This window comes from Trichoplusia ni, chromosome 4, assembly GCF_003590095.1.
Source record: "Trichoplusia ni isolate ovarian cell line Hi5 chromosome 4, tn1, whole genome shotgun sequence".
Classification (NCBI taxonomy): domain Eukaryota; kingdom Metazoa; phylum Arthropoda; class Insecta; order Lepidoptera; family Noctuidae; genus Trichoplusia; species Trichoplusia ni.
In genome coordinates, this window is record NC_039481.1 from 18,879,660 (window position 1) to 18,902,658 (window position 22,999).

The window sequence follows — 22,999 nt, forward strand, 5'->3', positions numbered from 1 at the left end:
CTATGACATAGCTAGGCAAGTTGCAATTTTCAAATGTTTAGCATGAAATAATGCTGCCGCTATAACAACAACGAAAAAATGTTTGGTATGATCGCAAATTTCTTGAGTGACCATTTGATGTAACATTGCTGACAACTGATAAATATTAAAAAGTGAAATAGATAACGAGGAATCTTTATTTTGACAGTTAAAATAGAAAATATTAAGTTAAGAACAAGCCATAGATAAAGAAACTATAAACAATAGCCTCTCAATACATAAAGTTATTACGGTTAAAAAAGGCTTAAAGTCGTAGTCGAACAATAATGCCTCTCTATTGTCTTTGCCAGTGCGATGACGTGTCAGCGTAAATCATTATTTGAAAACTGCGCCCTCGGAGCGCATCGCAGCATTTTATGTCATATGCCGAAAACCCGAATGAACTTCATATGATTTTCATATTCTGCCATTGATCCTTCCTTTCTTCTCTCTTAATGCGGGAGTCGTTTCTTGAACAAAACTATAATCAAAAAGACATGGTTAATCATACATTGACCATCGAGCACCATCACAAATGACAACACATCAGATCTGAATAGGCCCAAAAACAATATTACGCCAAAAATATCGTATTTCCCTTTCAGCAAATTACCCATAAATTTCTCCATACATCTCCTAAGCTTAATACCGTACACAGTTAATCGCATCTGCCTATACCGCCTAACCACAGCCAGATATGTGTCTGGCTTGGGCATCCACATTCCGGCAGTCATGTCGCTTCTCACTTGGTCCCCGCAAACTGTCCTGCGGTTTCCACACTGTATTGCATTGCACTGACACTGTTCTTAGCTGTAACCGGTAATATGGGTGTTTGTATTCAATTGTCTGCTGTAGATGGCGATATGTAGAGAGATACTTAACTGATAACTGATGACTTCGTAATTTGGGAGGTTCTCAATGCTTTTGTATTTTCTTATGTTACCCCTGAACTTCGGACTGGATCAAATGATTTTATTAACTCTTCTTAGACTAACAAAAAATGTTGTCATTTTGGTCCAGATTCATTATATTGGGCTTAGTGGCTTTCATTTAAAATCGGTTGTATATTTTGCTATTTATATTATGTTCACTATATTATGATCACTATATTATGAAAATACAGCAGGCGGGAAACATTGTGCTGGATTGACATGAACTCTTACGAAATAGATTAAATGGAAAATAAAAAAAAGTCATATCGTATAAGCCGCTTACTCATCAGCTCCCAATATTTAAAATATTTTAAATTTAAAAATAACTTCTATTATGATCCAAAACTTAAAATACTAGGATATTCAAATTCCTTAGAGAATATGACAAAACGAGGAGGTACAAGGAATATTGCTTCGGGACACAAAATGAATGTGGAATGCAACGAGGTTCTCATCCATTTTACGTTCACTTGACGAGACACAATCTCCATATTTTTGTTGTCCATATAGAATACAGTGGAATTTTTCGTGTGTCCTGGTATTTTACTGACCAGAATAGAAAATATTTGTATCCGTTTGCTCTCGAATAGATAAATATCAAGGACTGAATACATGCGAGGAAAAATATTACTGAAGTTCACAAATGTTAACCGGGAATGCAAATAAAAAAAAAACCTAATTATTTTCATCTCCACTATTCAATGAAAGAACAGGTTCGTTACGAAAAAAATGCTTTAGCAAACATTGTCATTAAATTTAATAAAATATGCAAAACGCGAACATTTACAACTCCTTGACTTAAGTTACACAAAAACCGTTATAATGACATAGTTAGTATGTAAAACAAAGGAAGACATTCCATTACGAGAGGCAGGCAATACTGGCAATGGACGTAATTACCATTTGAGACCTATAAAGAGATACCTCTTACTCTAACTCCCTTTCTGGAATCGTTCTCGATGCGATAAAGCTCAACTAATGAGCGGATTGCAAGCAAAAAACGTTGCTGCTATAGATTTGCATCCAAGACCTTTGATAGAGTTTATCACAATCTTATCACTAAGAAGGTAACTCAGAAGGCTTGAAATTTCCACTGGCGATGTGTCTCTGTTACCGCTATGGAAAGAAATACATCAAGGCTTAGCAACAGCAACTTCTTTCCTTTAGCCTATTCGTGCCTTCGATCTCACCGACCCAGAAAATATTGTTGCCTTATTGAATACTATTTATATAAATTACTAGCTGTTACCCGCGACTTCGTCCACGTGGTTAGAATTATCCCCTTTTTTTTCACATTTTCCATTGTATCTTGGCTCCTATTAGTCGCAGCGTGATGTTATATAGCCTATAGCCTTCCTTGATAAATGGTCTATTCAACAAAAAAAGAATTTAACAATTCGAAACAGTAGTTCCTGAGATTAGCCCGTTCAAACAAACAAATAAACTCTTCAGCTTTATATATTAGTAAGTATAGATGAAGTTACGTCAATGTTTAATTTTCCAATGATGGTTGTACTCTTTCTTCTTGGTATGATATGGTACTTCTGTTTCATTATATGTCGCGTCTATTCGTTCCTCAGAACCGGAATAAATAAGTCACTGGAAAATGGGAAATTAGCTCGATAATGTTAATACATTTGATACTCGATAAAACTCATTCAATATTTAGTATATCCTATTATTAAGTATTTTATAGAGACACTTGTTGTTTCTTAATTTAACTAAAAAAATCGATTAAAACCAAGCAGTTAAAAGACTGTAGTAGGTACAGTCATTTAGCTTAGTTTACCAAAAAAACTGGTTGCAATTTTGATTCAACCATGTGCATTTTACGTAAGTAACAAAAATCTTCTCTTATCCCCAACTCTTGTTCACCAAATAAGGGGCTATAATCAGAAACACAACTAAAACGTTTTGCCAGCCAAGTTTCCACACATTTCCAGTCTTGTTTCGCTTTGGACGCTTCTGAATCCTGAAGCCATAAATTTTCGTTAAAACCAAAAGTTCACGCCGCCGAAGCCGGCTCAGAGTTTCAAGAAAACCTTCGCATAACTACTGTGTTGCATGCATTCGGAAAGTTCCTATTTGCATTTATTTAGAGACTTATGTAAAGGAGTATTTCGGAAAATTTGTAAAGGAGCGAAGGAATGTTTTGCATGTTAAAATTTTAAAGTATTTTCTATATTCAAGTTTCCGCAATTTGTGTCATTCTTTACAAAACATTTAGCAAATAGAAGAGTACAAAATACAGTGGCTGAATGGATCGGGAAAATAAAAAATAAACTTACTTATGTTCAGAAAAATCTAATCCCTTACTTTACTAGACCAAAAAAGATAGGGCATAAAACTAATTTTAACATTCGAGATATCAAAATAAATATTTTGCCGACTGAACCACATTTTCTTTCACTCCGCTATCCATGCAGCCCAAACCCTTGACCGGCATTAACCATCATAATTTGAATCGAGACCACACTTAATAAATAACGCATCAAACGTGCCATCATTACCGCGAGCTCCGTTATCCCACAAAACAAAAGCAAGAACTTCAAGAGATCGTCGTTGGGGCAGTCGAGCATGAACACCTTTGTCCGGTCTTCTTATATTAAAGCAATGAGGATAGTTCTTAAGGAACAGCTGTGACTTAGATCCTGGCTTAAAGTAGTTGCAAGTTATTGCGACGATGTGAGATTTTTTTATTGCTTTTAGCCGCTTTTAGGATTTTGTAGCCAAAGGGTACAAATGGATCCCTTTAACTGAGGTTTCGCTGTCTATCTCTTTGTCTAACGGTCACAAGGCTGTATCTCAAAAGCAGTGATAGCAAGACTTTTTATTTTATTACTTGTATGAGCAACAAGACAAGTCAAAAGAAGCATCGGTCGTCCGGGAGCAAGATGGGTCGATGACATTATAAAGGGCTCGGGTCGAGTCTGGATGAGGCTAGCACAGGAGCGTAGAAATTGGCACGAAAAATGGGAGGCCTATGCCCAGCAGTGGGAGGATAAAGGCTGTGGATGATGATGATGATGATGATGATGATGATGATGAGCAACACCCTTTATTAAAAGTCGAAGTTACACAACGATTGCAGGTTGAAAATTTGATGGCTTTTCAATTGCTAATTTGTTTTTTTAGCCTACTCTCCAGTTATCATCTCTACTTTCAGTTTTAAAGCACCGCGATTTTGTATACATTGTTTTGTACTTTATGGTCTTCAAAAAAAGTTCCACAAATCGAATCTTATTCACCTTCAATACACTCAAACAATATTAAACCAAAACTCATAACTTCGATTAAATATCTATCAATTAAGAAAAGATATTGGTTTTCCAATTATTAATATTTTGTACTCAAATTGAAATTGCTTTGTCGACCTAATATTTTATTAAAACGACCGCGGATTTAGCTTGAGACGAAGACAATTGGATCTTATGCTTATTGTACACTATTTCAATAAAGTCTGCTTTTATAACTTTGTAGGGAAATTACCCGTTTGTTGAACCTAAACATTGGATTAATTCATATTGAATGGATTGCTGATAAGAATACACGATTATAAATGAGAATAAATTTACCACTTATTATTGTTATTTTTACATTCTTTGAGATGGATTTCAGTGCATTCCCGATACATATGCCAAGGTAAACCGATACTAAAAAATAATATCTTTTTTTTATTTTTTTTGCGAAGTCTTTACGCTTTTATTTTTCTCGTATATTATTATGTTGCTTCTTATTCTGAACAGATTTTGCTATTTCCTCATTGGTATGAATCATTTGATTGCTTCGCTAATAACTAAAAAACTAACCAAGAAAGTTAAGGAAGCTTGTCGGCCATATTGTATTTCTCTATTTGTCACTTTTAAATTATTACTATTATTAGCAGTTATCATGTAATTCGCTCATAATTTAACTTTTAATTAAAATGGCATCTATTGACTGGTTAACAATCAGTTATGCCACAGCTTGTAGTTCACATGCATTCACTCGTTCTATTATTCATACAGCCATTGTCCTGGGTAATGCCCGGCTGTGAAAAATAATTTTCTAGCAGGTGTTGCCTGTGTAATGAGGTAAATAATAATGATACCTATTCTTTGCTTTAAATGATAATTATAATTTGTATCTCTGTTTATTCACGGGATAACTTCATGTGAAGAGACAATGTCCCTTTTTAATCCGTGCAAGCGCAGAGATCTTGTTGGGACTTTTAATTGAAAATATGATGGGATTATTATTATTTGGTCGTATATTCCAAAGCGCTAGCATGCAGAGGCCCAAAAGCCAAAATGTGTAATTTGATACGACGAGATACCTAAATCGGAAACGGATAAAAATATTTATATCATATTCAATGTTCAGTCTTCAGATCCCGCGCCTTGTAGTGGTCAGTTCAGTCTGGTGTCATTTTTAATCTCTCGAAGGAGGAGGTCTATACTTTCCGTATGTTTTCTTAATCTACAATTATAAGGAAAAACATTTATTACGACTATTTTCACAATGAATCAAAAGAAAATCTTTGTCAACTTTTTTTTTTAAATCAGTTTTTTTCCAATTTGTATTTTTTGCTCTTTATTTAACAAATCGTGTCCTCTTTCAATTTGTTCTCCAATTATAATAAAGGGGTATTCCATACCAATATAAAGCATGGTTTCCTTGTCCGTCGAATAATTGAATAACAGAAACTTTTTCCTTTGAATTTAATCAAAGTTATACCAACATTACGGAACACAATTCCGAAGCCGGAAAGGGATTGACAGAACGAAGGCAATGATGGGCCTTGGGTCTCAACGGGTACAAATTTTTTAATTAATTGTTCGTTTTTTCAATTACATTTTACTTTGATTATGATATATGTACATGCGCAATACATCAAATATAGAAAAAAAATTCTCGCCCGCCCGCTGCCTATCGAAAACGAACTGTGTAATCTGTATTTTATGAACCTTTGACATTTTCAAAGATAACGTATTTCTATACAAAATCATGGAAATGAAAACGCTTGTTACAGCCATAAATTTTGTTGTCCGAGACGGCCTCTCGGCAGGTTTTCGAAGTACCCCATAATTTATTTGTATTCAAATAAAGTATGGGGTATGATCTGTAAGAATCTCAAAAATCCATAACGAAAATAAACACATACATAGTTAATAGCTCTATCAAACATACTTTAAAACTTTACGTTACGAAAATCCTGACATTAACATTCAAATTTAGCCTGATAAACCACTATTCTGAAAACTTTCCTCTGCGGTAATCAGTTCGCCATAACTCAGAGTTTCGGTAGTAACTCAACGCAAAGCATAATTAGATATGTGAACTTTACCCGGTCCAAAATAATTTTCTCTTGGATACGGCCAACAGAAAAAATAGCATCTCTGTAATATTTTGCAAGTTGAGGAAGCGTGACAGCGCATACACCTAGAGTGGCATCTCTCTTCCACACCGGCAATGATATTATCGCACCAACTTTAAACGGTAGTAGTAGGCAATTGTCAGTCAGAGAACGCAATCAGATTAAGAACAAAAGTGCATTTACTAATTGAATTCGCTGCTGTTACGTAACTAGACAAAGCAGGTGTGACATCTGCATCTACAGTTTCGTAAATGTTGGCGAATTCAGGTACTTTATAAATCAGATTGACTAACTTCTGTTGCTAACGGTACTTTGTACCCGGAATACCCGGTTCGGTTGGCGCATGTTCAAGGTTGTTTTCCGAAGTTGCGTTAGTTTTTGAGAAGCTTTAAGCGGACTTTAAGACATGTGTTAACGATTATTTTATAAAAAAAAAGATGGTTAACATTCTAAATTTTGTACATCATGATACCTTTTTGGAACAAAATGAATACTCAATAGTATTTAGAAAAACCGGTCTAGTGCTACTCGCGATGCGATTGTTCTCACCAAATGTTTAAGGCTACGTTTTTACCAGGATGCGTAATATTTGCGTTTATTTCACTCGCCTCGGCCAGCATACTCGTAGCTCTCGTGGAAACAAGCGAGGGATTGTTTGAGGATGTGTAACGAAAAATGAAGGTTGAGACAATTGTGTTGCGAGGTTTACGATATTCTGTACCCACCAGAGCCACTCTTGCACCTCCGCTTTACATCCCCTTGACTTCCGACAGTAGTTGACTTTACACAGCTTCGGTAGACACGATGGAAACTCAGCCTAAAGGAGAATCCTCTATCTGCGGAAACAACTTGTGTTCATGACTGTTTGCACACATCTCGTAGATTCCGTTGCCGTCCAGTGGCCTACAGCTGCAGTCTCAAGTAACTCGGCGTCTCTCTTTCACGACTGCAAATGTATCAGGGTGGAAAGCAGCGGTTTAGACGTACTGCTCATGGGCAACCGATCTAGGTGCCCATTGTACCCTAATCAGAAGATCGGACCACTTGCTTTAACGTTAAATAAATTATTTTAAGGAAACAATCAGGAGGGACCTCCCACTACAGCGCACACTAAACCTTGGAGCGTTTTATCAATGTTCGGTGTGCGCTTAGGTATCAGTAACCTCCTGGCGTGTGCCAGCGTCAGGACGGAAAACAGCATCATTGATAAAAAGGGATACAAAATCGTAGATTGTCTTTTGTCTCCCTAGTCCTGTTCATGTGTCTTTAGAGGAACTAGAACTTGAGGGCGGTCTGTCCGGCTTAAGTCAACCTGTTTTCTCTGGCCTCAGCTATTTCTATAACTATATTTCTGATTCAAATATTTAACCCAAAACTATATATATATGGCGTTCCAAGCAAGTCGTAAAAATCATGCTGACAATATATCTAGGTACTAACGATAAAGGGTAATGTATTCAGATAGCCGAACACAAAATTATACCCACTAGAAAAATATAGTTCCTGAATAACCGACCTAAACGGAGCAGTTATGTAAATCAAGGATACCAAGATGGTACCCTTATGTAAAGTATGACCTTCCACTATACAATCCTTAAATATCTCAAAATGGCTTCCAGATCTAGTTGTACGAAGGTTCTTGTGAGTGTCTGTTAAGTTTTCAAAAGAATGTATATTTATCACTAGCTGTTGCCTGCGATTTCGTCCACGTGGTTAGAAGATCTTGAACCGTTTTTGCAGCGCATGCAAACGGAAGCCCTTAAAGATGCATTGATTGAATAATTTTCCCCGATTTTTCCACATTTTCCATTGTATCTTCGCTCCTATTAGTCGCAGCGTGATGTTATATAGCCTATAGCCTTCCTTGATAAATGGTCTATTAAACACAAAAAGAATTTAACAATTAGAAACAGTAGTTCCTGAGATTAGCGCGTTCAAACAGACAAACTCTTCATCTTTATATATTAGTATAGATTTTAAAAGTATTTGACGCGAAAAAAGTATTGGCATTTTTTGCCTATTAAACGAGTGCCAACATACTAAAATTCAGGGTCCCGCCAATTTTGAACCATCTCACATATTTTCAAACACAGGGTACATTTATTTTCCAAGTAAGAATATGACTTTGTATATCTTATTAATTATTCATGTCTTAACATCTACACAAAAAACTTCACGATGACTGCTGAAAATAGATTTTGTGATCCAAATTCAAAACAAGAACAAATTTAGAAAAAAAATTTACTGCAGTATAAAGCTATTGTCCAGTTTTCACATAACTAGAGCTCTATATATTTTTATAATTATCTCTTTTTTATTTTGCCTTTTTACGATGAAATGCATCACACTCTAGTGTTGAAAAACACAAGCTTTTAGTTAGAGAAACAATTCGTTTAAAACGGTCTGTCAATACACGAAACGAACTCAACACAATTAGTTGGTATTGTTTTATCGAACAGCACATCCAACGGACCTGGATGTTACACAATATTTTTTTATTTTCCATTTAGCTAAGTATAAAAACCACAAGGCCACCTTGAGAGATATTGTATGTCACATGCAGAGTATTCATGTAAAGAGGATTTATTAAAAAAAGACATATTATTCCAATTGCTAATTGACAAATGAGAAAGTTGGAAAAGGGTCACGCAGAAGACTGTCATAAAAGAGGGGAGCCTCATGCCCAGCAGTGGATGGATCAGAGCTGAAAAAATATGAGAATGATCAGTTGGATATCAACCCCTCATCTACAACTACAAGGACTTTTATTAAAAATCTTTCAAATAATTGCTCGTATTAAGTTCATAATAATACATTTTACTAAGGATTTATGGAAGGTACTCTCCCTACTAAAAGAGTTATTAAATACTAAACAAAACTATCAATATTGGTTACCTAAGTCATATTATCCAGGCGTGTGAGATAACCAGAAATTATAGCTTCCCGTTTGGATCCAAGCCAAAGGAAAAATATGACGTAAAATAACAATATAGATAAACGCGTGTAAGATATTGTTCCTAGTTTATACTAAAATAACAAAAATTTCATGAGTTTTGAGGGCTTAGTTCAGAACCCAGAAAATGGAACTATCTCATTAGAGTTCCTCTGTTTGTCCGTTCTTCTTTTAACTGGTTGTATCTCTTAAACCGTGACAGTTAAAGACTTTAAATTTTCACAAATAATGCATTCCATTTTCACAAATGACGTTTTGAATAGTTAAGGCACGCGTCTTTTAGCCAGCATCTCAATAAAATCGAACGTTTTTAGTCAACGTTAACGTTTGCCGAAATATCAGTCTTCTGCAGAAGGCCTGATTGTAAAATACTAACCGAATATTTAGCAAAACTCGATCAAATATTATTTGAGATCATAAAAAAAAATATCAGACAACCATTCTATTTCCATTCAATCAAATTACGGACACATAATGTTAATCCCTGAATTCTAAGAGTCTTCCAATCTGACCCATATCGCATGTCACTCATACCCCTTTGAAAACCCACCAATTTCTTAAGGACAAAATTGGGTTAGGTTAGGACGGCCCTTATTGTCATCTTGGCCTTTGATAAAAAATATTTTAGCCCTTCCGAGGTTTTGCCGGTTTTTGGACACGTATCTTGAATCACGTGACCCTTTATATAAGCAAACAATGCTTGAAGGATTTATCGTTAAATATTAAAGCTGTGACCGAGCATAATATTAATATGAATATTTCTAATCTATTAATATATATACCATACCAAGTAACACATAAACGCTTAAAAATGTTTTAAAAACCCTTTAATAACTATATTACTTATATTGTATTTTATTAAAGTGTTTAAAACAGTTTTAAGAAAGCGTTTTGTAAATTAAGTGGAATGTTATATCGTTTCAAAGTTGTGTTCGACAAATTTTACATCGAAGAGATTTCAATATGCTCAGAAACTAAAGACTAGATTGCGCTTGCATCGAATTGAAATCAACAAGACACGTGACAAGAAACAATTCTATAAGAAAAGCTTGCTTTGAGATTAAACTCAAAACATTTTAATCATCATTTTAGTTTGAGGACAATACAATATTTCAGTGATTTCAGTGGTGACGATGGAGTCCGGTGATGAAAACACATCATGAACAACAGAAAACAATACGGTACCAAAGTTAGAATTTCATCTGTCACCACCTGTCGCTTGGAAATGTAATTAGCCGCGCAACAGACTGCTTATTAAAAATGTTTACTAATATTTAAAACTTTTTTAATAATGCGTCTAAAAGCAGCACAGGTTTAATATTTGTATTCCATGTCATATGCACTTTGTTACTGTAGAGTTACATGCTAATTCTAATGTAACGTTTAATGGAGTAGTAATAACGGTGTTTTTTAGCAAGTGACGTGACTCGAATTTGGCAATTCTATACGTACGAAGCGTGCATAATGAGCCTTAGCACGGGGAAATACATATTAGATATCTTGTCCGCAAACCCAGAATTTTCAGCCTATGCGAAGCTGTGACATTAATTTCTCAAACGCACACAACATTCGAAAAGGATTCGTGCTTTGGGATCGAACTCGAGACTTTTGACTTGGCAGTCCAGCGGTCTGCCACTTGGCTATCATAGCTTCTTTTATCGTGGACGGAGTACATAGTTTTAAAAAGCAGATATAGACGGCACACTTTTTGTGCGATCGAGTCTGCGGCGCTCAAAAAGTCTGTATGGCGCGTTGTGTGCTATAGGTTCTATTTTCACATACTAAAAAGTGCGTCACGGATAGTACTTCGTCTGTGCTGCAACTCAACGACTTCTTCCGAAGACCATAGGTACTTTCTTAGGTTATATTATTTGTCACCCATAGTCAATATTCAGCACCCTATATAATTTATGTGATAAAGTTACGAAAACTAAGTGGCACCATCTGTTGGGTTTTTATGAATTTCCACATGGCGTTAGCACTGTAGTTTTTGAACTGTGAATTATTGCCATCACTGGATATAAAGATTGAATAATAAATTTATTTTAGTTTTGTTCTGATGACTATTCTTTTATAGATAGTACGGGTAGTCAGTTTTTGTTTACCTCGCCACCTACGAGACGCACGACGTCATGTGTGTTCGCTTCCCGCCCGAAGCAATTATTTTTGCGTTATTTTTGTGATTGATTTAAAAGTTTGTTTAAAAAGACTAGATATTGTTAGTGAAAGGTAATAATATACTGATACATGTACCTACTGTAAAATATTTCTTAATTTTTTACAATCCTAAGTTTCTCATTTTCTAGAAATATGCTGATTTAAAATAGCTATTTTTTATCAGCAGGTACTGAAAACTGGAACCAAATCAAAATACTATTAAATAAATACATAGTTGGTTGACGTGTTTTTGTCCTAAAAAGCAGGTGAAGTCACGGTTATAAGCTAGTTTTATATAAAACACAAACACTGCACTTTCCAAGCGAAAGAAATAGTCACGTGAGCAGATCGCAAGTTTCAAACTGGCCAACTGTAATGAAACTTTTTGTTCCACCATTAGTAACACACAAAAGTAGACTTTACTCCCTTACAATAAGGACTCTGTTGAAGAGATTTTGTTACAATCGTAGCACAATTAAGCGAAATTGAACCTTATTCGCTTGTGATAAGGAGTCTATAACTTTTCGATTGATATCCGGTCACCGGTTACTTTGCTGACACAGCAACGTCTGGTCGTAAGAACTTGAACTAACCTCATTTACTCGAGAAACCGTTTTTTGTTTTTAATTGTGTGACACTATCTTTTTTATTGGCTTCTTACAGTTCGCTCTTACAACGAACAGTGTACCTAGGAAGGCGATTGCAAAACTAGTTGTGTACTTTAGTTGCTTTGCACAAAAGAATTATTCAACAAAATACTTATTCTGACCTTTTAACAATAGATTTAGTGTCAGTTTTTGTTATGTCCTTAGCGAGTATGAGTGTCATTGCATGTTTGTGAAACGACCCGCGACACAAGGAATCCAATTCCTTATAGCGGGAGTCGTTTTAAAAAAATAAAAAATGTTCTTTTTCTGATATCAACTTTTCTAAGGCATTCATAATTATTCATTTTAATAACAAATTACGTACGCGTATTTATCGGGATAGCTCAACTAGTTTCGGACCCAATCAGACTCCTTAATCATGATCAACTGACGTGACAGTTGTGTGAGAGAGATGTTGCTCTACCCAGTGTATTGCGCTGTCTCGTTTCTAAGTCTCATGAACGTTGTAGGCAATGAAATTTTCGCGGCAGGTTCCAGGGCCGACGAAATTCGTCTGTATAAGTCAGAGCCGGATCGATTAACTTGTACAGTTATAGCTTAACCTCGAGCTCTTTATATTTTTGAACCCAATTAATAAAATAAAAATAAAATGCCTAAGCTATGGTAAGCGTTTAATTAAGTAACATTATAACTCAATTAAGAAAAGTTTCAAACAAGAACGATAGTACAATAATTAAAAAATCAATTTACTGACTTTCGAAAGATCTAGGACATCTTTCGTGCGAGTTTTTAATTTTGAAGTTAGTTCAAAGCTTAATTAGGTGAATTGACTTCGTTCTCGTTCTTTCTTCGTTATTTTAAAAGAAAGGAAGTCTTTAAGTCTCTACTAAGATACCAATTAGAGACATTTATCGTCTCCACAAGTCAATTAAAGTGTAATTAATTATTTCAATTTTATCAAAATATTGGGACTTATTATAAGAATTTGTAGATCAAATACAAGTAAGGTAACTGGGTTTAACATAACACAATATCATCTATGATAAAATTGTATTTGATTGCACATGTAGCCAACTGATAATGGTCACCAAGCCAAACCCACTGTGCGTCACGTGACGCGGGTTCGATCCATCCATCCATGACCGCTTTTTCTGAGTCTGGGTCTCTTTGTGCATGTGACTTGAATTTTCGTGCACCTATCACAAGCATTATATTACAACGGGCAGCTAAACAAACAAAAACAAAATTTTATTACAACGGCGAACAGCGATAAACTAGAGTTTATTATCGGTACAAAACATTTGTTCAAATACAATGGGACAATTGAAAATCGACAATAAAATAAATCAACCACGGATTCAATGCATGAACAAATAATTTTTAGGCACAATCGTTGCCAAAACAAAGCTAGCAATAATTAAATAATATTAACGACTACAATCGAAACTAAATTGAACAAACAATGGATTTAAACTAACTCAAATACGTTTATAATATTGAAACTTATTTCTGTTTGTGACAAAATCTAAATACTGTTGTAATCACGATAATACCGAAGTTCATTTTATTCTACTCAAGATAATTATGTAATTTCCATGGTAGACTATCCTGTTTAAGCCAAAGAGAGAAAAACATGCATGCACATGCACATGTCATCCTTAAAAACAATTACCTAAAGAGGCCATATTTGAACACTTGTTTAGCGAAACTAAAGACAAGACGTCGCAAATACAATGAAAAGTTTGTAACGAACTAATGTAATGCTTAATAAGTTACCTAACTACCACACTTTATAGGTACAATCCAAAATAATTATATTTAAAAAATACAATCCGATACAGAATTATTCTATTTGAATCTGGCAAGCTGAATCCGGAATCCGACCTCATTACTTCGAGCAACGTTAAAAATATTCGCAGCGAAATATTTTGCCGAGTTGAATCTATTTTGCAAACGAACGTGAATTTCGAAATGTTTTTTGCTGACTGTAGGAGTATCGGACGAGTTGGAAAGTAAACAGAATACCTGGAATAATGGTCATCAATGTTTTGAGCCAAAAAGTTACTCGTGAAGCGTAAATTAACTCGGTGATTTTATGACTCTATCACAGTAGACGATCATTGTAAATTACTCAAATCAATATAAATTCTTTATAGCATTGTACATTGGCTTAAGGGACAGATTTGAAAAAAGCACAGCTTCATAATATTCCACAACTTTCACAAAACGTCATCTATTCTAAACTAGGCAAAGCCTGTATTAGACAACTGATAAATACATTTATATACCTTTAAATACATATATTATTAACAAATTACACCTAAAGACATGACAAATTATCGTGTTCATCACACGCATATTTGTCTTCAGTGGGAATCGAACCCACGACTTCCAATGTTAGTAGTCAGAGCTACTAACCGTTAGTCATGCGTAAAGCGAGAGGAGAAACAGTAAAAAGGCACCATATTAAAACTTTACCAGACTTAATATTATGTAATATTTGTGTGAAATAATATACAAAAGCGGATAGAATGTTCAGAAGTGGTATAAATTAGTACATTATTACGAAAACACGCTTAGCAAAAGGGTTTATGCCTTACGTAATGTAAGTTGAAATCCGCTTCAAGACACAGCATTATTAAACATATACAGAATGCCCATACGACCTCCGCAGCCCATTTACTCAGCAACAATAACTGGATCATACCAGTTATATCCGAAAAATAAAGTTCCCGATGAAAACAAAGCATACAGTTTTCAAACAAGTGGGTTTATGAAAATGTATAATTCATGTAACGATCGAAATTCATGTCAGTCAGGGCGTTTTACATAAAAAAGATCAGTATGGGAGATACCGCGATATGGTAATACGACCTCTTTCGTATGAGTTAAGACACAGATTATAAAAACTTATTTCACTGAGCTCTTTTGGGATTTCCGTAAGTGGAGTACAGAGTTTTTATTCCTTTTTCGAAGTGTTTGTTTCTTGCGGTATAAAGGTATATTAAAATTTGTTGGTAGCACTAATATCATTAATTATTTGGTCGTTGTGATTGGGGCAAGTGAAAGAGGTCTTTTATCAGGAATCATATTATATTTATTACCCTACTCGGGTGATAGAGTCGCCATTAGAAGTCACAATGCGATCAACAAATAATTTTATACTTTGATAGAGCGAATGACGTGTTAAGCTAGGAGTCGAAAGTTCGAGATCTAAAGAGAGAATTGTTTTTTTTTATTATACTTATTACTTATATCAATAGTTTCAATTTAAAGAAGGGTAAAGGCAAAAAGAAGAGTCAATGGTCTATATTCGATTATATTCTTTTTTGCTATAGGCGTTCTAGGTCGTAAATAGGTTATTGATATGTCTATTAAGGTCAAACAGGGCTGACTCTTGGCATTGCCAGCCTTTAAAATTATATTTATTTAAAAAAATCATGATTTATTTAGATCCCCTAAAAATGTGTCTCTTTTTTTTGTAAAATTTGCTATTATCAAACGGGGGTTTGATTAAGCGATACGGAATTAAGCAGGCATGATTAATTGGTTAAGATTCGTTCAAAATAAATGGTTTGAAGCAATACAATAACATTCAATATAAATCAATCAATGTTACGCTATCAATGATTTATAATATGTTAACTAAATACTTAATTGATAAAATATCTTAATTTCTTTCTTTCATCACGCTGGAATACTTTTATCTTATAATTATATTTTAATGATAAAGATAATTAATGTCATATTAAATCCACACACAATACAAAATATACTAAAAATAAGCAAAATAATTCAATATAATACACATTAAATTCAAAAAGTAATCTGCATCGGCCGGGAATCGAACCCGGGCCGCCCGCGTGGCAGGCGAGCATTCTACCACTGAACCACCGATGCTTATGTATAGAGAGGTAAATTTACGATCAAGATAATATTATGTACCATACCTTTCATATAAAACTATGTAACGAAGTTAAATCAAGACGAAACATGGTGAAAGGTAGTCATAATCTTCTCTGTTATATATAACTAGCTGTTGTCCGCGACTCCGTCTGCGTGGACTTCAGTTTACAGCGTTCGGTGGTCCCCGTTTCCATGGAAATACAACCCCTTAGTGATCTTATAGCTTTTACACACTTTTTCAATTTTCCCTTGCTAACTTTTTCAAAAATCGGGAGGAAAGGTAACCTATGTTCTTTTCCATGTAAATGGCTATAGATATGCATGCCAAATTACATCCAAATCCGTTCAGCCGTTTTTGCGTGATTGAGTAACAACCATGCACACTGTCACATTTATAATATTAGCAAGGATGATGCTTAGTCAGCGTTTAAATAGGGGCATTTGATGTTACCCATAATTAGATCATTACCAGCAGTCTGTGCAACGTTTGACAAATCAAACAATTCTATTGGTTATTAAAAGACATCCCTCGCTACGCATGCGTCATGGAAACAGTAATATTCTTCTTTACGCCGTTGAGTTTATTTTTATAAAAGAATAAAAGTTTACCTAAAATGAGATATAAGAAATAACTTGTAAGTATTGTAATTTGTTTTCGCATCAGGGCCCCAATTCCGCTAATTACAGTATTGTTTATTACCGATGTTTGAATTTCAATTTGTAATTTTTTTTAAAAAATGATAAGGATAATACGAAAATTGTCATATCTGATCCCATTGCCATTCGTTCATCGGCCATTTGATTGTAAATAGCAGAATCGGGGCTCTGATGTGTTGGCTTATCTTCTTTCTAATCTAATATATAAAATTCCCGTGTCACGATGTTAGTTATCGTACTCCTCCGAAACGACTTAACCGATTTTTACCAAATTTTATATGCGTATTCAGTAGGACTAAGAATCGACTAACATCTATTTTTCATAACCCTAAGTGATATCTTAAATATCTTTATTTTTATTTTTTGGACGAATTTTCTTGTTTTTATTTTTTTTATAATGTGGCATTAAAATACATATAACTAGAAAAAAAACGTTAGGCAAAATAACGTTTGCAGGGTCAGCTAGTATTATATGGTTCTTTAATATAGATTTAAACTTATTAATATTGTCACACCTCTTCATCCGTAATTAGTGCGGGTGCTATCATCACTAGAAAAATGTTCTAATTTCTAGTATTGTTTGTTGTTGCAAGCAATTAATTCATACCATTTTTTAAATAGAACGAGTACCTTTCCTTTTAACTACTTGGGTTTAATTCCACTGTGTGTTGTATGAAAATGTTGAAATAATGTCAATACGTCAGACCCATCAAAGATAAAAATATAAATATTTTTTGATACTATTAGTACTACGCTTATCTATGGCTGATAAATCTAAAATAATTACCAAAAAGGGGGCAACATAAAAAATGACAAAAACATATCTGCATCGGCCGGGAATCGAACCCGGGCCGCCCGCGTGGCAGGCGAGCATTCTACCACTGAACCACCGATGCTCATACCTACTCTTTCAATATACTCGTTACAAATAATGTTACGGAAGTAAAAGTGAAGACGTAACCACCTTTCACCTTGATTTGACCTCGCTATGCAGTTTATGTAGTAAGGCACATATCTTGATTTTACATTTTATATTTTAACGTATAAGCATCGGTGGTTCAGTGGTAGAATGCTCGCCTGCCCCGGCCGATGCAGGACTATTTTTTTACCTTTATAACACGTGATAAAATATCAATTAAAATATTTCCTTTTTAGTACCATCCTTTCACGTCCATTTGGCATTTTTTGAAAGGCAAGAGAAACCTGGCGCGCTGGAGAACATATCGATAGGCTTAGGCTTAGATGATGATGATGATGATGATGATGATGATGATGATGAAGGGATCCTTATGGACTCGCCTCCTTTTGGGAGGGAGCAGGTAGAGTCAGACTCTTACTGGCTAAACCTAAGCTGCCATGCTACGTCACATGCGGTTTGATGTCAGCGCATGCCAATGCGCTGTAAATCTTCATACATCTAAACACATTTGACCTTGTAACAGATGTTTTTAATAACAAATTCCAATTCTGTGTCACATTCATTACAAAAGAAAAAACTGCAACTCAATAATATTGACTTTAGCAATTTTCTCTGAAATCAGCTGTTTCCGTCATATTTGAAATACCTAATGTAGGTAATTGGAGTAATAATAAAGACATTTAATAACGACCTTTTTGTTATTTTTCTATTATACATAATATAACCTCAAATCCCATCACCAAAGATCTGCCTTAACGACGACCTAAATTCAATCACTGTCCTACTGAAATTGATGTAATTAGAGTTCAAAATCGCTTGTACGTGACTTGTGTTGGCTGAGAGACACGTACTAATGTTATGAACTGTGTGAGAAACAGCAATATGTGCTAGACGTTTAATAAAGGTTAGTATTAATAAATGTTAGTGCGTACTTTATGAAGTAGAAATATAATAATACCAGATTGTAAAATATCCAACTAAAGAGATAAACATTACCGTGCTCTATTGTATTATATTTATATTTAAATAAATAATCGTTTTAAAAGGCTGAAAAACCACACTTTTATTAATAATCCGAACTTAAGAGTACGAAATAATTTTCATAAATTCAAATTATGGATAGATATCAGTGTTAAATCAAGGAATTTATTTTAATTTAAAAAAGTGTGTGGTACCTGATTATAACACCCCACTGACAGAGGCATGTAGGGGTATCAGGTATGCAATATATTAGCTACATAAATTAATATATAAATAAACTAATTATGTGAATGAGTTTGCTACATTATTGCCAGCTCCAAAGGAGTCGGTTACAAACAAACATACAGGTGAAGCTAATAAAAGCGTAGTAAAAATGCTGTCCAAAAATACTCGCCAGCGATATTTTTAGTAGTCGTTTCGCCCGAATCGGGTTAATCGACTACTTCCAATTTTATATATTTTCTTAGGGGCGGATTCACCCGAGACAAATTCAACAGCGGGCGAATTTAGTACACCAACATTTTGTAATGTACTATTCATCCAAATACTGTTGCTGTTCACCTTATTTTTTTCTAAGATAAAAAATATTCTAAATTGAAAGTCGGGCGAATCGACTACTAAGCCAGCGATACGAGCACTTCATGGCTAAGTTATTTAACACTTATAACTAACTGAAATATTTATATGCCCTAGTGTATACTCTTCATGCATGAGATAACCCCCTTAGGTAGGACATGCTGAATGGGATACACTAATTAGAACTTCCGAACTACGCTATCGCATGCATCGCTTCCAGGCAAATAGTTGGCTTACACACAACATGCTAATGTATATACCAAGACGCATGTCTGATAGGGAAACAAGACAAGTAAGGCATAAAGTTTCCTTTAGTTTCAAACTCTTGTAATCTTGTATAATGTTTATCAAAATCATGTGCTGTTAGTCAGTTCTGCACGGATAGTTGCAGTGGTTGAGACCACGACAGACTAATGAGCACGACGAGTCGCGGGCTCGATTCCCGCGTAGAAGAAACATTTTTGTAATCCACGAATGATTGTCAAGAGTCAGGAAGTCTTTGCGCAAGTGATTTGAATGTTTGTTATTGCCTTTTGAATTGAAATAGCAGTTGTCCGGTTTTTATTGCAACTTTACAAAGCAAATTACAAAAGTGAATTAAGTACACTGGCGAGAAAAGAACGATATTTATACAATCCGGGGTTCACTTCAAGCATAAAGTTATTATGCTGGAACCCAACCAAAACTGGGTACACCGTACTGCAGTACCTACAACCAATCTTATAGTTCGGTTATTGCAATTGTAAAAGAGAGCGAGAAGGTCTACAACCTGTATAGCGCTGTCTCGCTTACACAACTCCAACTAAGTCCATTTAATTAGAGTCAGAAGATATCAACTGATTAATCATTTAAAAGGTTCTAACGTCTATAAATTAACGTAAAACATATGGATAAACCCAATATTTACAGCCACGATAAACAAACTCTCAGAATCATTTATTTTACTTGAAGCATCGAATCCAAAATAAAACTTAACAAGAAACAAACGAATAATTAGCTTATGGAGTGCTATACTAATTAATTCCGCCATCTTTCTTTTAAGGCCTGTTCGCCTTTTATCACCTCGAAAAGTAATTTTGTTGAAGGTGTGGAAAAGAGATGCCGCTTTACGTCATATATCTGTTGTCTCGCTTCGACATCTGCAATGATACTCCTTTAAAACGTGGTGGAACTTACCTTAACTGATTAGATTACTAATCGGGCACGCTAAAATTCTGTATTCTACTGAACTTGGTTATATTTCAAAGTAACAGACAGACATACAAATTGAATTAATTTAGATCTGTACCGGGTCTAATTAGGTAGAATACTCTGAGCTGTTTCAGACTGACGTTTTAGAAACGTAATTGCATCAGAGGGAGAGGGATGGCGCGATAGAACTTCAATAGCGTCGTCCTTGTTTATTTGAGTCCGCCGTACACAAATCGTAGGGAACGTAAAATAGAAACAAAAATCTCATTTGTTAATCCTGGTTATAAACTATCTGAGTACCAAGTTTCGTCAAAATCCGTTCAGTGTTTTGTTGAAAGAGGAACAAATATCCCAATCATATGGAAACTTTCGCATTATAATATCAGTAGGAAGTAAGGTACAACGACAGATATTGCTCAGAGATTTGTTTTTTTTTGGAAGAGGGTAAGTAGGAGAATTTTACAAAAAGAAAAACCAATTTTCTATAATATTTAATTTCTTGGTAACATCGAGATGACATTTATTTAAATGACACTTATCCATCCAGGAGATTTTGTGTAAATTGAATGGCTTATATTAGTTAGGTGTCATTTTATACCTACATATTGTAGTAGTAAACAGATTTGGTAAAGTAGGTACATTATCCAATGTCTGGGAAGCAAATAGGTTTCCATATGCTGCGCTAAAGCAAACGTGTACAGTCATGAACACAATGCATTTTACATGAAGTAAAATTGTGGCGTGAAAAAACGTTATCCGAGTTTTTAACTAGACTCGTAACAAACACGTAAAACTTAAATAAACGGTTACACAAAAGGTCTTCTTTTTTCGAAACTAAATCAAAACAATTATTTTGTATAAATATTCACACCGATTGCAGCAAAAGCTCACGAATTAGGTATTTAAAACCCAAGAGCATACAATTTACAATGGGGAAATACCAACGGTGATTATATGCTTTCAAAATATTAAGAAAATTCCAAATAAACGCAACAATATTCAAAAATGCACACATAAACACCATAACCTGCAAAAACCTTTATGTCCTTACCATGCAACGCTTACTAAGTTATTATCATAAGTTTATGTCCACGACTGTACTGTCTATTCTCCAGACGACTTTCACAAATTACAAACATGGAGGATCCGATTTCCTAGCTATCTCATTCAAGTTAAGCTATATAAAGTTACATACTACACAATCCTGCCTCATGTAGGAAATCTTATTAAAAAACCTGCCAAGTGAGAATCGGATTCTCGTATAAACGATGTAAAAAACCAATGCTATTAAAAAAAAACCACAAACTAATCTTACTGGTATTTATTATATTAGTGTGGTATATTACATAATTATTATGTTAGTTACATCTTGACACTCAAACAACTGAACCAATTTTGATGGAATCGGTATGAAAATAGAAGACAACAGTTTAGTAGATTTTAAAATCTATAATTAGCACCAACGAGGGCGCAGCTGTGGGCGAAAATTAGTCTTACATAAATTCATGAACATGGGACCATGTAAGGAAGAATATGCGAAAATTGTGGAACTTCATCTACCGAGCATGACTCTGGGAGCTTCAGAGGAAAATGGTTTGCGGTGCGACGTTCAAGGTTTAAAGATGTATTCTGGTCATGTGCGCGGGAGGTGACATGTTTCATGTTATAGCACAGCGTCTGAAAACAAACGGGAATAAAATAGTTTACTCCATATTTTTGTTTTGTTAGTAAATTTTATTGAAACGAATTTTGTGATGTTGAATATACGTTTTATTGCTTACACTTTCATAGCTAAAACACTGAACCGGTTATCATGCAATTTTAACCGGGCTTTTAGCTTCAAATAAAATAAGGTAAGACACGAGCAAAGCAAGAACGTTAATGTATACGATAAATACCTCCACATACCTTTAGTTATCAGTACCGAAGTTACGTCATGTGGTAACCGTTAGTTAAGTAAAATAAAGCACGTGCCGAACAAGTTAGTTAGCGGCGGAGTTTGCTGTACTCTGGTTAGCGGGATGAGGGCGTACTCACGTTGTTTAACTGCTATGACGGGAATTAGACAAGGACTTTTAACTTGTAGTTATTATGTGTATGTTATCAGGTTATGTTTTGTAGAAGAATTTAAATTTAGATGTGCAAATAAACTCTCAATTAGAGAGTACCTAATTTAAGAGTTTAGCAGCCCAGGGGTCACAACTCCTATCAGAGGTTTGTCTATAAAAGTCCAATGAAAGGCCAACGGCTGTACGGTTATAATTTGATGGTGACCATTTTATTTCAAAATTGCTATTTCTTGGTTGGCCGACTCACAGAGAACCGTTTCATTCAATTTCTTTTCGACGCTAAATCATCATATACATGATTCTTATTTTATAGTAGTACCTAGGTAAAGTCTAAATTTAAATCTAAATCCTTCTTTTGTTTCACCACTACTTTGAACATCCGAAAACGCGAACTTTCCAATTTCATTACTCACAACATGAGACACTAAAGCACTAAAGGATTACTATCCAACACAACATGAACTAACAGTTACTTAACTCCAGGCCTCAGTGGAACTCGAGCACTTTGTCCCAAAGAGGTTAACTTACTCTGATGAATAAGAAAACACAGTAATTCGGGAATGTAAGAGAGTGGAAACCTTCAGCACTTTATGTGTGTATCAGGAATTGATACAAGTATTCAATAAAATGTCACTTAGTACAGTAAGTTAAATTGTGAATAAACCGTTTGTTATAA

The 22,999-nt window shown here is 34.8% G+C and overlaps 2 non-coding genes across 2 annotated transcripts; both read right to left on the reverse strand.

The window, feature by feature from the left end:
- Positions 1-15,853: 15,853 nt before the first annotated feature.
- Positions 15,854-15,924, reverse strand: Trnag-gcc. The gene has a single exon. It is a non-coding gene; the product is annotated as a tRNA-Gly (tRNA).
- A 1,488-nt stretch (positions 15,925-17,412) lies between these two features.
- Trnag-gcc lies at positions 17,413-17,483 on the reverse strand. The gene has a single exon. It is a non-coding gene; the product is annotated as a tRNA-Gly (tRNA).
- Between the last annotated feature and the right edge of the window lie 5,516 nt (positions 17,484-22,999).